Raw genomic sequence first — 15383 nt, forward strand, 5'->3', positions numbered from 1 at the left:
TTACAGACCAATTAGCTTCTTTTCTGCTCCATGCCCATAGATTTCCCAATCCCCCCTCAGCTATATCAGTGAGGATAGTGGGCCAAAAGAGCTTCCTGAAATGAACCAGTTTTACACTCTCCATAAAACACCACTTCTTGAGGATCAGACATAACCCTCCATTTCATAAGCTCGTCATGAAAGGGAATCTGAGCCTTTCCTGTTTTAATTAGAAGTGCTGATTCCATACACCCATGTTTATAGCAGCATTATTCACAAAAGCCAAAAGAAGCAATCCAAGTCTTCATAGCAGATCAGTGGATGATCAAAATGTGGTATATGCATAAATGGAACACTATTCAGCCTTTAAAAGGAAATTCTAACACAAGCTGTATAATATAGACAGACCTTGAGGGCGCGATGCTAAGTGAAATAAGCCATTCACAAAAGGACAAATGCTTAAAACGTGTATAATATCGTATAAGAAACGAATCGCCAGTCCAAGTTCGATGCAGGATACAGGAAGCTTGGGGCTAGTGCACTGGGATGACCCAGAGGGATGGTACGGGGAGGGACGTGGGAGGGGGGTTCAGGATGGGAAACACATGTACACCCGTGGCGGATGCATGTTGATGTATGGCAAAACCAATACAATATTGTAAAGTAAAAAATAATACTAATAAAATTTTTTTTTAAAAAGGACAAATGCTGTATGATTCCACTTATGTAAGATACCTAGGGGAGTGACCTTCAGAGACAGAACACAGAAGAGTGGTTTCCACCGCTGGGGGAGACAGGAAATGGGAGTTATTGTTTAATGATACAGAGTTTCAGTTTTGCAAAATAAAGAGAGTTCTGGGGACTGCTTGCACAGCATCGTGAGTGTACTTAAAACGACTGAACTTAAAAGTGATTTAAAAGTGTACTTAAAAGTGATTAAGATGGTGAATTTTACGTTACCCATATTTTGCCACTTTTAAAACATTTTTTAAAATACTGACTTCAATCAAACCACGACAGCTACTGTGGTGGCCACCAGTTGGGGAAGGGTGTGCTGTTGTTCCTGATCTATAAGACCCGATGAAATTGTTAATGCTTTTTCCTGTCAGCAGCCAATCTCACTGATAGGCTGCAGCTGCTGTCTGTGCGCTCCAGTCCAAACAAGAGTCCGGGCCACCCGCTTCTGGCCTGTGATTCTTTCCTAGGGGAGCTACAAATATGACTCTTAAGTTAAAAGGTATGCATGGGGCACATGCATGCCTGTATCCCCAGGTGGGCACCCTGTTGAACCCCTACACATATGGGAGAGTAGGCCAGTACTAAAAGAGTCCATCCAGGTCAGCCGTGTTGGATCACACAATTGTCAGATGTAATGTCTGTGTTTCTGATGCCATCGTTGAAGCTCTAGGTAACGTCCCACGGTCTCTGGGATTGCACTCTGGGCTTCCCTGGTGGCTCAGTTAGTAAAGAATCTGCCTGCAGTGCCAGAGACCTGGGGGGTTCGACCCCTGGGTTGGGAAGATCCCCTGGAGAAGGGAATGGCAACCCACTCCAGTATTCTTGCCTGGAGAATCCCATGGACCAAGGAGTCTGGTGGGCTATAGTCCATGGCTATAGACCTGGTAGGTGAGAATCCGCCAAGAGTTGGACATGACTGAGCGACTCACACTTTTTGCACTCTGCATGAATGTCAGGTCTGCATGGGAGCTGTTTCCCTGCAAGCAGGGAATGCTTGAGTTTCTTCGTGAATTAAGACCACTTAGATTTCTGTGACAAGTGGTTTCTATATGAGTCTTTTAGATTAGACCTTCTGCCTATCGATTCTTTTAAAATGTATTAGAATTTCACAAGTATATGTGAATTACGTATCTTTTATTTTTCCGGGTTGGAAAGGAGATGGGCAAAGGACAAACATTTCATGTTTCATCACGAACAAGAACTACATTCAGGTCCAGCATGCTGATTAACTAATATGATTATCCTTCATAACAGCAGCATGATATAAAGAAGATTTCATTTATTTTATTCATAATTATAATAAATTCTCTGTGCTTCCTTTTCTGATTGCTTACACACTTCCTCATGTATGTTAGTGTGTATGAGACAAAGTGTGTGTGTGGTATATTTTGTGACATCCTGAAATTTGAAACAAGGGCAGCTCACATGACTGAAAGAGCAGAGACTTTGCTTCTGAGACCTCTGACACCTACTCCTGCAAGCTTCTATCAAAAAGTCAGCTGTCAAATAGCTTATAGAAAATAGGCTTTTCAGAACATAAAAAGCAACATGACCACATTTTACCCTGAATGTCTCTTGATTCAAGCTCTCTTGAGAAATAGAGGCCAAGGGCCACCTGTTACTGGAAAGAGACCAGCTGACCTCTGACCAGACTGCTGCTGGGGAGGTCTAACCACATCTGTGAGTTCCATCAACATCTCCCTTCCTTGGCCCATTAAGAAACTGGGGCAGAACTCAGGAGGAGAAGCTGCTTTCACAAGTCTGAGATGAAAGAGCCGCTGGGATCCAATGGTGATAACAAGGACTGACTCTCTTCCGTGCAGTCCTAAGAGCTGACATGTCCTTGGCCTTCCAAAATGTTGCTTCCAGAATACCAACCCGTCAGGACCCTGGGGAGAAACCACCACAAACGGTGAGACCACTGGCTGTGATCTGTGGGTCTTGGTGATAAAAGCAAAGTGACTCTTCTTCTCTCTCAGCCCCCAGACTCTCAGGTACGGTAGGACACTGTCAAGACTGAGCCTGTGGGCTAAGAGAACTTGGATGGCCTGACTCTGAAGCCCAAGCTGACCTCGGCAGGAACTGTCTTTGCAGAGAACACAGACTCCTGAAAGAAGGGGGAACAAGAGCTTTAAACCAAGTTTGACTTTTGCATTCCATCAGAAACAGGTGTTTGCTTTGGTGGAAGAGAGAGTTCACAGAGGGATTTCATGCATAGCTAAGAGCAATGGTGGAATTTTTCGGATGTCATAGCTGGGATCGACTTATATCATCAGGGCATTGTCACTCCAGTGGCTTTCTACAAGCAAGACATTAAACACGTGTGTGTGTGCCTGTGTGTACACAATACTTGAAGCTGGTCAAATCAGCACCCACCATTTCTCCAGCATTCTTGGGTATATTTCCAATATTAAGGCACTTCTCTTATCCTCTGGTTATAGTAACCCAAGTTACTTTATTCACAACATCTCCTTTGATTTTCATCACAATGCTATGAGATAGGCATTGTCTCCATTATATAGATGGGAAAACTGATGCTTAGAAAGTTTGTGGAACATCCTGAGGGGACATAACCAGGAAGTGCCAGAGATGGGATTTGATTTTGATTTCGCCCCCGATTCTGCTCCCACAGATCCCACAAGATAAACAGCACACGTTGCATGTTATATTAGCTGCAGAGTCAGTAAAAATTCCCGGGTGACCATCTGCAAAGCCCGTTCATTCACCTTCCTCTCCTCGGCCGAGCTGACCCACAAGTACCAAGTGTGGCAGGGCCTCCCTTGTCTCCTCACCGAGTGTCCCTCTGCCTCTGTTGCTTTCAGTCTTTTCCAAGATTAACATCTGACCTACCTTCTTTCCATGACCTGGATGGTCAACCCTCCCAACAACGAGTCCTGAGTGATAGAATCTGGTGAAATGACCTCACCATCTTTCCTAGTAGAATGGCTATCCTTCTGCGGACTTCTGAAGAGGCACCATTCATGCAGCCATAACTAACTGCCCAGTCTTCTGTTTAACCAGAGTTCCGAGACATCAGATCCTCTTGACAGCTGCATAGAAGTAGGAAAAAGTCAGTTTAGCTGTTGGTCATCAACTCACTCTTTCTATTCTCTCCCAGATTTCTTTATTCTTTATCTTCTAGCTCTTCAGCTGTCTGCCTTCTTTAAGAAACTGCACTGGGTTGCTCTCTTCGAGATGATAGGTAAATAGAGGGGTGAGTAGATGGGAAGATAGGTAGATATATGATTGATAGATAGGTAGGTAGACAGAATATAGGTAGGATCTAGATCGGTAGACTATATATGGGTATGTACTGTATGTGTACATATACTATTGATTTGGGTTCCCCAGAAGCAGATTCTGAGATAAGTGTCCACATGCAGGAAGGAAACACTAGGGTGAGGATGAAGCCATGCGAAACAGGAAAGAGAAGAAAACTAAAGGAGACTAATCAGGCAACTTCTTATTGAAGGCAAGTGGCACTTGATTTCTCTGGGGACCTTGGGAGACTCTAAGACTTCCAGTCTCTCAAGCTCCACCCCAAATCTCCTGAATCAGAACATGAATTTTTAACAATATCCCCTAGTGGTAGAGTTTATAGAGCACTGGAGCAGAATATGCCTCAAAATTAAACTAACGACGGGGCAGGGAAGTTGTGAGATTTATCCTTCCGCTCTCCTATTTGACGTGGGTTGTGGGCAGTTTCTGGGGGTTTTCGTTCTCTGGCATTTCTGGCTTAGTCTTTGTGTTGTTGGAATGATCAGACTCCAGTGGCTAGAAAAAGTCCTCAGACAGAGAATTAAGTGTATTAGCAGTAAGCAGTCCTTGGCACATATAGTTATTACTAGTTCAGCTATGATTCAGATGTATATAAATGTGATATTAAAGTTGAGATTGAATTGCAATAATAACAACTTCCATGAGTGTAATACCGATCCAATGTTACCGATGCATTAGGTAGATTGAAGTCAGCAAGATTACATCTGGGCTTTTATTTGAAATAAAGCAGTTAATTTACCTAGCAGAGAAATACCATTATCACAATTAACTTTAGAAGCACTAAAATAAATCCGTATTATTTTTTTCTCAGAGTTATTTGAGGCTTTTTAAAGTAGGCCATGAGTGAGGTCAGGAAATGGGCTCCATCTTTCATTTACTTATTATAATTCCTAATATTAACCCCCAGGAGGGGTTGGGAGGAAGGCAACCAGTGTTCTTCACTGCAGTACAAAACAGTGCACCACACATATCCTGGAATATGTTCAAGAGCTGAAATTATGGTGGAAAAAAAAAGACTTGACTCCTATTATAACGTTAAACAGAGTAAAGACATTTGGATGACATCCAGAAAAATCCATCACTGCTCCCGGACACAATAAAGTAACTACAATAAAGTGATTTCAAGGGAAATGTTAGTTCTCTTACCCATCACTTGCATTTTAAGGGGATATTAGGGTATTTCATATCACACAAGGAAAAACTAAAAAAAAATCAGGATGCATCAAAAGTTTCTAAATCAGCTTGGAAAAAATTAGAATAATAACCTCTTATTAATTCAAACTGTGATGTTGGAGAAGACTGTTGAGAGTCTCTTGGACTGCAAGGAGATCCAACTAGTCCATCCTATAGGAAATCAATCCTGAATATTCATTAGAAGGACTGACACTGAAGCTGAAACTCCAAAACTTAGGCCACCTGATGTGAAGAAACGACTCATTGAAAAAGATCCTCATGCTGAAAGGTTGAAGGCATGAGGAGAAGGGGACCACAGAGGACGAGATGGTTGGATGGCATCACCGAGTCAGTGGACTTGAGTTTGAGCAAACTCCAGGAGATGGTGAAGGACAGGAAAGCCTGGCATGCTTCTGTCCGTGGGATCGCAAAGAGTCAGACACGACTGAGCAACTGAACAACAACAGTAATTACTAGAAACAACAGACTTAAACAAAAATCCTAAATAAGGATTTTGTGTTCAAATAATAGCTATAAAAAGGTATGAATCCAAAATTCTGTATTTCATAGGATGTATTCATTATGAGCTCCAATTACAAGCTTAACATGAACGTAAATAAAATTTACAACAAAAATGAATGAGCAGCATATCCTGTTCTACATTTTTTTGCTCAATATGACACCAAGTGAATTTTAATATATGATAAAATTAAACTCATTATTTATTAACCAAGTACCAAAATGGAAAAAACCTTTCATTTAGAAAATAAAAAGTTGATGCACAGAGTATATTCTTGAGTAATGAAACCCTACAGAAAATATTCTTATACCTGCTTCTCTCCTCTCGGTCTCCCTTCTGTCTGCCCTTTAGCATTAGCAGCAAAACCAATTTTGTATCTAATAAGTCTCTCTTGAATCCACCAAGCACGTAACTTTCTGTACACTTCCTCGCGCTACAAAAAAAACTGCCTTTTTTAGAATAAAGTCTAGTGAAATTCTGCTTTTGCTGACATCTTCTCTTTCTCTTTATAAGCAGTTCCTGCTCTGTCCAGCCAAGACACTGAAGAAGACATCAGTGGCTTTAAATCGTATATTTATTTATAGTGTGGTTGACAGACTCATTGGTGTTAGAAAGAAATGTTCTGCCAAATTTGACAATTCACTCCTTACTCTAATCCAAATTTCAGTTTAAAAAAAGAACCCACAGTGTGGAATGTCCATTTGGATTGAGGAAGAGGGTATTTTCTTCAAAGAAATAAAATGATTTCCCTTTTCCCCAAAGTCTGTGTAGGAAACAGCTTGTAGAGGCGTTGAGATGAGTCTGCTGAGGGCAGACTGGGCTGCTCACCAGCAAAGGACTCACTGCTGAGACTGAAGTTAAGAAGAGTGCACACTGGGATGGGTCTTTGGGGGTGAGAACAGATGTGTGAACACCAAAGGTCCAAAGCTGAATGGTATGTATCAAAAACTAACTGGATTCTGAACCAGTCCTGTCTAACAGAGGTGTAATGAGAGCTACAAAAGTCATTGTCAATGGTCTGTAGCCTCATTAAAATAGTAGAAAGAGGGACTTCCCTCATGGTCCAGTGATTAAGACTCCATGCTTCCAATGCAGGGAGCCCGGGTTTGATCCCTGGTTGAGCTTCCCTGGTGGCTCAGACAGTAAAGAATCTGCCAGCAATGCTGGAGTCTTGGGTTCAGTGCCTGGGCTGGGAAAACCCCCTGGAGGAGGGCATGGCAACCCACTCCAGTATTCTTACCTGGAGAATCCCCAAGGACAGTGGAGCCTGGTGGGCTACGGTCCATGGGGTTGCAGAGTCAGACATGACTGAGTGACTAAGTACCCAGGGAACTAGGTCCCACAGGCCAAAACTAAGAGTTGGCTAAAGATACTACAGGCCGCAAACTAAGACATAACAAATATTAAAAAAAAAAAATAGAAACCAAGTTCATTTAAATAGTGTATTTTAAACCCAATATGTTCAAAATGATATCATTCCTAAAAATGGATGAGATGTGTTTTTTTGCATACTAACTTTTCAAAGTGAAGGGCAAGTGTTATCCTCACAGCACATTTCAAGGGTCCCAAAGTCACTTGTCACTAGTTGCCACTGTGCTGGCCAGCCCAAGTCCAAACAATTCTAAAATACAGAACCTCTGAGAGCCAGATCAGAAGGACTAGGTGAAATCATAAAGCCAGACTACATTCTTATTATCATGCGATCTGACCTCGTTCATTTATACTTAGAACTCCAGCAACCTAAGAGGCTTTTCCTGCAGTGCAGGCAGCTTCTTTACCATCTGAGCCACCAGGGAAGCCCATTATTTTGTCATCCAACTCGATTTCACATCAACACACGTTATGCGCTGCATACCCTCCCCTACACATATAACCCGGCAGTATCTTATCCTGCAACCCCTGGGAATCTCTTTAAATTAGGAAAGTACTTTAATTCTGACTGGCTTTTCAGAACAAAAAGCAGTGTTGGTACATTTGGGTTAAAAGTGTGAGCCGCCTAAGGTACAGAAAAACCGTTATGTCAAAGCTTCATCTAGGTTTTTGTGTGGCCAGAGCAAGGACTTCAAAAAGCGAATAGTTCTGTTACTTGAAAAAGTGATATATGTTAGGGCTCATTTTTAATGTACCGTGGGCCTCTGGTCAAGTTGTGGAATAAAGAAGGAGACAGAGGCCAGCCTGCCACTTCAGTGCATTGTAATGTATGTCACTCAGCAGTCTGAGCACACTTTGCTGTAATTAGAAAAACGTTTCTCATCCTTAACATGGATCTTGATTGCAGTATTTCTGACACTTAATGTCTCTCCTGAGACAGGAGTTACTTCTGAGATGACTCAGAAATAATAAGGCATGTTTGCACATAATACTACCGGGGAAATCTCAAAGAGTGCTGAACTTGGAGAGCCAAGATTTATCCTGGACTGTCTTCAGGAAACCCCCCACCTCCCAGCGAGAGTCTGGGAGAGACTTAAGTTGAGAAATGTCTTGCTTCAAGGGTTGTCCGAGGAATCGTACTGCTTGAGTGTAGACATGAGTAGGGAGATCATTCTAGGACATAATTGCTACCAGTGTGGAGGGACGGCTTTCTCCAAGGGTCAGTGAAGAGTCACACCCTACTGGTTTGAAGAAGGAAGCCCACCTCACAGAGAGGTAAAAGCCAAGGTTCAGGAGCCAACGCTGAGCACACTGTGTGTCTGGGAAAGGTTTAACTTTCTGAGTGATTTTCTCATGAACTATTGGAAGAGCTTTGTGAAGGACACACTGTTAATTTCCCTTCCTCTATTTCTTTATAGTTTTTCTTTGTCTTTATTTTTTTTACTTTGTTTATTTATTTTTTGCCTGCACTGGGTCTTCGTTGCTTTGCACAGGCTTTTCTCTGGTTGCAGCGAGCAGGGGCTGCTCTCTAGTTACGGTGTGTGGGCTTTTCACTGCAGTGACTTCTCCTGTTGCGGAGCATGGGTTCTAGGGCACTTGGGCTTAAGTAGTTGGGGCACACAGGCTCAGTAATTGTGGCTCGAAGGCTCTAGAGAACCGGCTCAGCAGTTGTGACACACAGGCTTAGTTGCTCTGTGGCACGTGGAATCTTCCTGGACCAGGCATCGAACCCTGCTTTGGCAGATGGATTCTTATCCACTGAGCCACCTGGGAAGTCCCTCTTTTACAGCTTTGCAATAACAGTTTTGTGTGATAGAATAAAAGCAGAACTAGCTATATAATAGCAGGACAAGTGCAAAATGAAAATGCAGGAACCCTTGTTAAAAATTAACAAGAACTCCAACAGAATGTGGTATACACTTATAATCAAATATCATTCAGTCTTAAAAATGAAGGAAATTCTGACACATGGTCAGTAGCTAGCAGCAGAATACTAAAGAGCAAAGAAAAATTTTAAAGCAGTCAGAATTAAAAAGTAAATTACTTACAAAGGACCAATAATTAGACTAGCAAAACTCTTATTAGCATTAGTAAAGCCCCCAAAACAATAGCAAAATGACTTTATGTATTGGGAGAATATAGTCATCAACCTGGAAGGTTCTATCTAGCTAAATTATTATCAAGACTAAAGGTGAAGTAAAGACAAGTTCAAACAAACTGAGCCTGAGAAAGCTTATAACTCAGGGTCTTTCTATCACTGAAAAAACTACAAAAGGATGCGCATCAGTAGGAAGAAAACAAAGGCAGGAAGGAGGACTGACACACGGGTATTTTGTAGTTTCTCATTCTATCCCCATAACTTTTCATATTGTCTATTTCCCTTTTTCTCTGTGCTGCGACAGAGGATGAGATGGTTGGATGGCATCACCAAGTCCCTAGACATGAGTTTGAGTAAGTTCCAGGAGTTGGTGAGGGCCAGGGAGGCCTGGCATGCTGCAGTCCATGAGGTCACAAACAGCTGGACACAATTGAATGACTGAACTGAACTGAACAATGAAAATGGGGGTATATATGGGCTTCCCTGGTGGCTCAGATGGTAAAGAATCTGCCTGCAATATGGGAGACCTGGCTTCAATCCCTGGGTTGGGAAGATCCCCTGAAGGAGGAAATGGCAACCAACTCTAGTTTTCTTGCGTGGAGAATCCCATGGACAGAGGAGCCTGGAGGGCTACAGTCCATGGGATTGCAGAGTCAGATATGACTGAGCGACTAAGCATGGCACACACATACCTTCTCAAATCAGTATTTTCATTTTCTGTGGATAAAGACCCAGAAGTGGAATTGCTGGATCATAAGTTCGTTCCATTCTTAATTTTTTGAGGAACCCTCATATTGTTGTCTTTAGTGGCTGCCCCAAGTTATGTCCCACCAACAGTGCACGAGGGTTCCCTTTCCCCTGCACCCTCACCAACCCATTATTTCTTGTCTTCTTGATAATAGCCATTCTGTTAAGTATGAGATAATATCTCACCGTGGTTCTGATTTGCTTTTACATAATGATTAGTGATATTGATCACCTTTTCATGTACCTGTTGGCCCTCTGTATGCCTTCGTTGGGAAAATGTCTACTCAGATCCTCTGCCCATTTAAAAAAATAAATGTATTTCTTTGTTTGGCTGCACTGGGTCTTAGTTGTGATATGTGGGTTCCCGAGCTCACAGGCTCAGTAGGTACAGTGCATGGGCTTACTTGCCCCATGGCATGTGGGATCTTCCTTCCCCAACCAGGGATTGAAACTCATCCCCTGCTTTGGAATGCCAATTCTTAACCACTGGACCACCAGGAAGTCCCTGCCCAGGTTTTAATTGGTTTTTTGTTTGTTTGGAGTTTCTTTGCTACTGAATTGTATGAGTTCTTTATACATTTTGGATACGAGCTCCTTAGTAGATACATGATTTGCAATATTTTCTCTCGCTTAGCAGGTTGTCTTTTCACTTTGTTGTTGGTTTCCTTTTCTGTGCAGAAGCTTTTTAGTTTGATGTAGTCTCATTTGCTTATTTCTACTTTTATTTCCTTGGCTTTTCATGCCAAATCCAAAAAGCCATCGCCAGGACTAATGCCGAAGAGCTTATCACCTATGTTTTCTTCTAGGAATTTTAGTTTCAGGTCTTACATTCATGTCTTTAATCCATTTTGAGTTAACTTCTGAGTATGGTGTAAGATAGGGGCCCACTTTCATTCTTTAGCTGTCCAGTTTTCCTAGCACCATTTATTGAATATCCAACTGCTTATTCAAAAGACTTGAAGCAGCTAGGAATAACCTAGAAATATAGCCAAAGATTTATTACCTGACATATGTATTTTATACCCTTGTGTACGTTCCTAATTTTCCTTCAATCAGAGGGAGATTATTGAGTGACTTACACGCTACAGGACTAAATAATGAGGAAAGAAATCGTAGATCTTGTATATGGTTTCCACTGTCTAGACTTGCTTATTTTAGATCCATCTAACGCATGAAGGATAATGGGACATTTTCCAAGACTGGGAAGAGCAACACGTAAGTGGAGCTGACGTCATAGTCCTTCTCGTGTTAGGAAATTTCCCATCATTGTTCCAAGAAAGCAAACGCTTGGGAACCACACTGCAGGAAATGAATGGTTTCACATAAACGCTCATTTGCCCTGCTGTCTGCAGTGTCATAAAATGTTTTATAATGATGGCATCTCCCGCTCAGTCTCATCCCTTCTTGAGAAAAGTTTGATTCTTTTTAGAGAATGAATTGGTGACTGGGGATTTACATTTTCTCTTGGAGAGAAATGTTTCTCCATGTTTGTGAAACGTTATACTAACAATAACTGATGCTGAATGTTAGGCATTAGGCTGATGTTTCCAGCACACTTAACTGCTTTTGGTAGGAACCAAGGAGGTCTTATATGTTCTTTCCATCCAACGAGGCTATAGGTGCTTCTGTTATCACCCAAAAGTATCCAAATAACCTACCAGGAGCAGTGACATGTGGATCACTGACTCTGCATAGAACTGGATGCCCTGTTATAACACATGTTTGAATTCCACAGCCTCTCATCTGACCACCTGGATGCCTAAAAACAGCCAGGAATTCCTAACTGACCTGGAGTTCAGTGTCCTGGCCATGCCTGAGGATCAAGAATTCAGGATATGGGGTTCCAACACAGTGCATTGCACCACAGAGAACACGGTTGAGCAATCCGGTGGATGGCCTTAAGCCAGCCATTGATTTATGGCCAAGAATGCATTTCTGTTTCTGGTGACAGAAAAGCAGCTCTAAGATCCATTCTGGTTGACCACAGTAGCTGTTCTGATCAGAGCAGGCATCGTGAATTGAGTTGGTTTGGTTAATTCCCTGCTATACCCTGCATATGGGGCTCCCCTGGTAGTGCAGTACTAAAGAATCTGCTTGCAGTGCAGGAAACGCATGTTCAATCCTGGGTCAGGCAGATCCCCTGGAGAAGGAAATGGCAACCCACTCTGGTACTCTTGCCTGGAAAATTCCATGGACAGGGGAGCCTGGCGAGCAACAGTCTATGGGCTCGCAAAAAGTTAGATGTGACTGAGCATGCCCGCAAGCAGTACAGTACATATACAAGCTCTGTCTACTAAGACAACACTGAATCTGTAATTTCTTCAAAGTTTACAGTAAGTTATAAGAAAATAAAAGACTAGAATCAAGTGCCTAGGCTCTGTATCAGGTTACTCAAAGATTACAAGGAATTCCTCAGAATTTAAGGGAAGCAGCAAAGTCTATTCCAATAGACAGCTACAGATTTGATTTTGATCAAGAGTTTACTCATTTAGTTTGATTCAGTTTGACCTTTGAAGCCTTATTGTGAGCTAGACATTAAGCTACAGAGCAGAAATAAATGGTTCCACATCCTGAGTTTCACTAGCTCACTATACCTAGTGATTATAGAAAAGAAGTTAACATATTTCAACAGATTGCTTTGTCATTTGCTACTCTTTGGTGGGTCAGAATAGAATTGCTCATAGCATATACATGCTGGTTTTTTGTTCTCGAAGTCAGAATATACGGTAATTATAACAGATGATAACTTGTGTATAAGTTATGGTGCCAATAAGTGGTATCTAGATCCTTCAGTTTTAATATACTTCACATGACCACTTTCTCCTACACTGGGGGAAAAAAAGCAGAGCTTTTCTCTACCAATCCTACTTTTTAGAATATGATTAAGAAGCTGGATTTTACCCTCAAACCTGCTTAGCTGAGGGATATTTATCTGCAGGATAGAAAACTCCAGACTTCTCAGTGGTGATAAGGAAAAAGTGGGAAAAGTTAGAGCAAGTGAGAAAGAAAGAAACCAAAGAAAACAAAACTTTAGCTCCAGAAGAAAAGACAAAGGAAGTTTGGAAATTTAGAAAGAGGAAAGAAAGCAAAAGAAATGATGGACCAAACACTGTTAGGAAAAATATTTTTTTAGTCTGAACAGCAGGCTGATTTACTATAATCCTTCATGTCTTTGCTTATATACCCAAAATAGGATTCAACTTAGCTTCAAGTAAATGACATCAAACACCAAAAGCACCAAATGACTCATAAGTTAGAAAATCAGTTGAATGAGCTACAAAAAATAGACCCAAGTTTATTTTTAGAATTTAATAGAGCAGTTTCATTTTCCTCTAATAACATGTCAGAATATACAATGGCATTCTCTAAGGTCTAAAAATATATACTTAAATATATTTTATATGTAAAAATATGATTGAGCATGGTGCTCTTCTCTTGTGAATTTTTTTTTTTTTTTTTAGTTAAGTGCATAGAACATTACAAAACCACTCACAAAGCCATCTAACCATGATTCTTGAGAAAGACGAATAGGGAATGATTGTGTATCATATTAGGATGAATTACAGAACTGGAGTAGGAAAGATGGTATTAGAGACGGTGTTTCTCACCTTAGTATTTTCCGGGTCTTCAGAAGGTCATTGTCCACACCCCCAGCTGTGGTCCATTGTAATGACGGTCACACTTTTAATGGGCCCTATTTTATTGAGTCTGTGTTTCATTTCTCCACCAGTGCCTTTCTCACTTGACTTTTAGCTTGTAGTCATTCACCACATAAAAATGCCAGAGCTAATAAGATGATTGGATGAAAATGCAGAATAATAACCATGTAATATGAAATATGCCGTAAATGTGGTGTACACATATTATATATTATGGCAAAACCTTGGTAATTGCCTGTCTGGTTTAATTTTCAGCTGAGTAAAGGGAAAAAAATCTGAGGTTGTGCTATCTTTTGCTCTATTATTCTTATTACAAATATCTGAATTGGTCAGGGAACCACAGAAATCCATCGCTCCAGTTTTATAGCTTTCAAAGTTTTTGGAATTGGAGGCTAACCTAAGGTAAAACATTTACTCAAGCACAGCTCTCCAGAGTTCTGTGACTTTTCTCATCAGAAATGAATTTCAAGTTAACCTTTAAATAATAAGAAACAAGAGTTTCCTATGCAATTGTGGGGTAGCCAAACCCCAGGGTAGGAATGGGGGCAGGACCCAGGGCAAGGACATGGTGTTCTCACTCACCCTTGTTTGTGATGGCTGTAAACACAAATGGACTTCTTGGATCTTGGAATCTTGCTGGGGGGGTCTCTGTACAGAGAAAGAAGTGTCATGATTTGGGAGTGGAGGGTGGACGGTGACGGTAAAATCTTGGGCAAAATTCCAATGTCTACCAATTCCAGCCTCTCTGTTCTCTGTCCTTTGTAGCCTCTGTCTTCCAGCTTAAAGCCTGAGCAAAGCTTGCCTTAGAAGGCACTTCAAGCCTCTGAACTAGGGAATTGATCCTCAGATTTCTGCAAACATCCAGGGAGGTTGCCAGGTGCTAGGGATCCCGGGATTAATAACTCCAAGTCCCTGTGTGCAGGTAATTCAAAGTCTGACGGAGAAGTTTGTACTAGCTTCCCAAGGCTGTGGTTAACCAAGTACCACAAACAGGGTGACTTGGACAACAGAAATTTCCTTCCTCCCCGTTCTGCAGGCTGGAACACTGAGATCGAGGTGCCCGCGGGGTTGGTTCTTCCTGAGGGCTGGGAGCGCTTCACAGGTGGCACTAGTGGTAAGGGAACCCCCCTGCCAATGCAGGAGGCCCAGGAGACTCAGGTTCAGTCCCCGGGTCGGGAAGATCCCCTGGAGGATGGCACAGCAAGTCACTCCAGTATTGTCTGGAGAACCCCATGGACAGAGGAGCCTGGAGGGCTTCAGTCCACGGGGTCGCAATGAGTCAGACACGGCTAAGTAACTCACACACACACACACACACGCACAGGCTGGGAGGGAGAATCTGTTCCGTTATTTCCTCCTGCTTCCAGCAGCCTCAGGCATTCCTTGTCTTGTTGGTAGTGCTCTCCCGTGTCTCCACATTACCTCCCTTCACGTGTGTCTGTCTCTGTGGCCAAGTTTCCCCTTTTTATAAGGACATCAGTCATATTGGATTTGGGCCCAACTTAATGACCTCATCTTTTTTTTTCTTTTTTCTTCTATCTTTTGGCTGCCCTGCAGGGCACATGGGATCTTAGTTCCCCAACCAGGGATCGAACCCACACCCCCTACACTGGCAGCATGGAGTCTTTCGTCTCAATGATTCCAGCCACGTTTGAGGCCCCAGTCTGACTTGGAGGTTCATGCTGAACACCGAGCGGCTCCCTAGTCTTTGCCCAGCAAACTACCCCCCACCCCCCACCACGTCCTTCCCTCCTTCCCTGCACCCCGGCCCTACTTTGTGCCAACAACTTAACTCCCTGTTCCAAGAATTTCACTGAAA

The 15383-nt window shown here is 42.2% G+C and overlaps 1 long non-coding RNA gene across 3 annotated transcripts; it reads right to left on the reverse strand.

Moving 5' to 3' along the window:
* Positions 1–1834: 1834 nt before the first annotated feature.
* On the reverse strand, positions 1835–14991 carry LOC113881769. 3 transcript variants are annotated; one of them, XR_003508153.1, is made up of 4 exons: positions 14871–14991; positions 14147–14212; positions 13514–13691; positions 1835–3767 (listed from the first exon to the last, which is right to left on the reverse strand). It is a non-coding gene; the product is annotated as an uncharacterized LOC113881769 (long non-coding RNA). The 3 variants fall into 3 exon arrangements; XR_003508154.1 differs by lacking the exon at positions 14871–14991 and adding an exon at positions 14296–14732; XR_003508152.1 differs by lacking the exon at positions 14871–14991 and having other exon boundaries at positions 14147–14732.
* Positions 14992–15383: the final 392 nt, after the last annotated feature.

This window comes from Bos indicus x Bos taurus, chromosome 23 (assembly GCF_003369695.1).
Source record: "Bos indicus x Bos taurus breed Angus x Brahman F1 hybrid chromosome 23, Bos_hybrid_MaternalHap_v2.0, whole genome shotgun sequence".
Classification (NCBI taxonomy): Eukaryota; Metazoa; Chordata; class Mammalia; order Artiodactyla; family Bovidae; genus Bos; species Bos indicus x Bos taurus.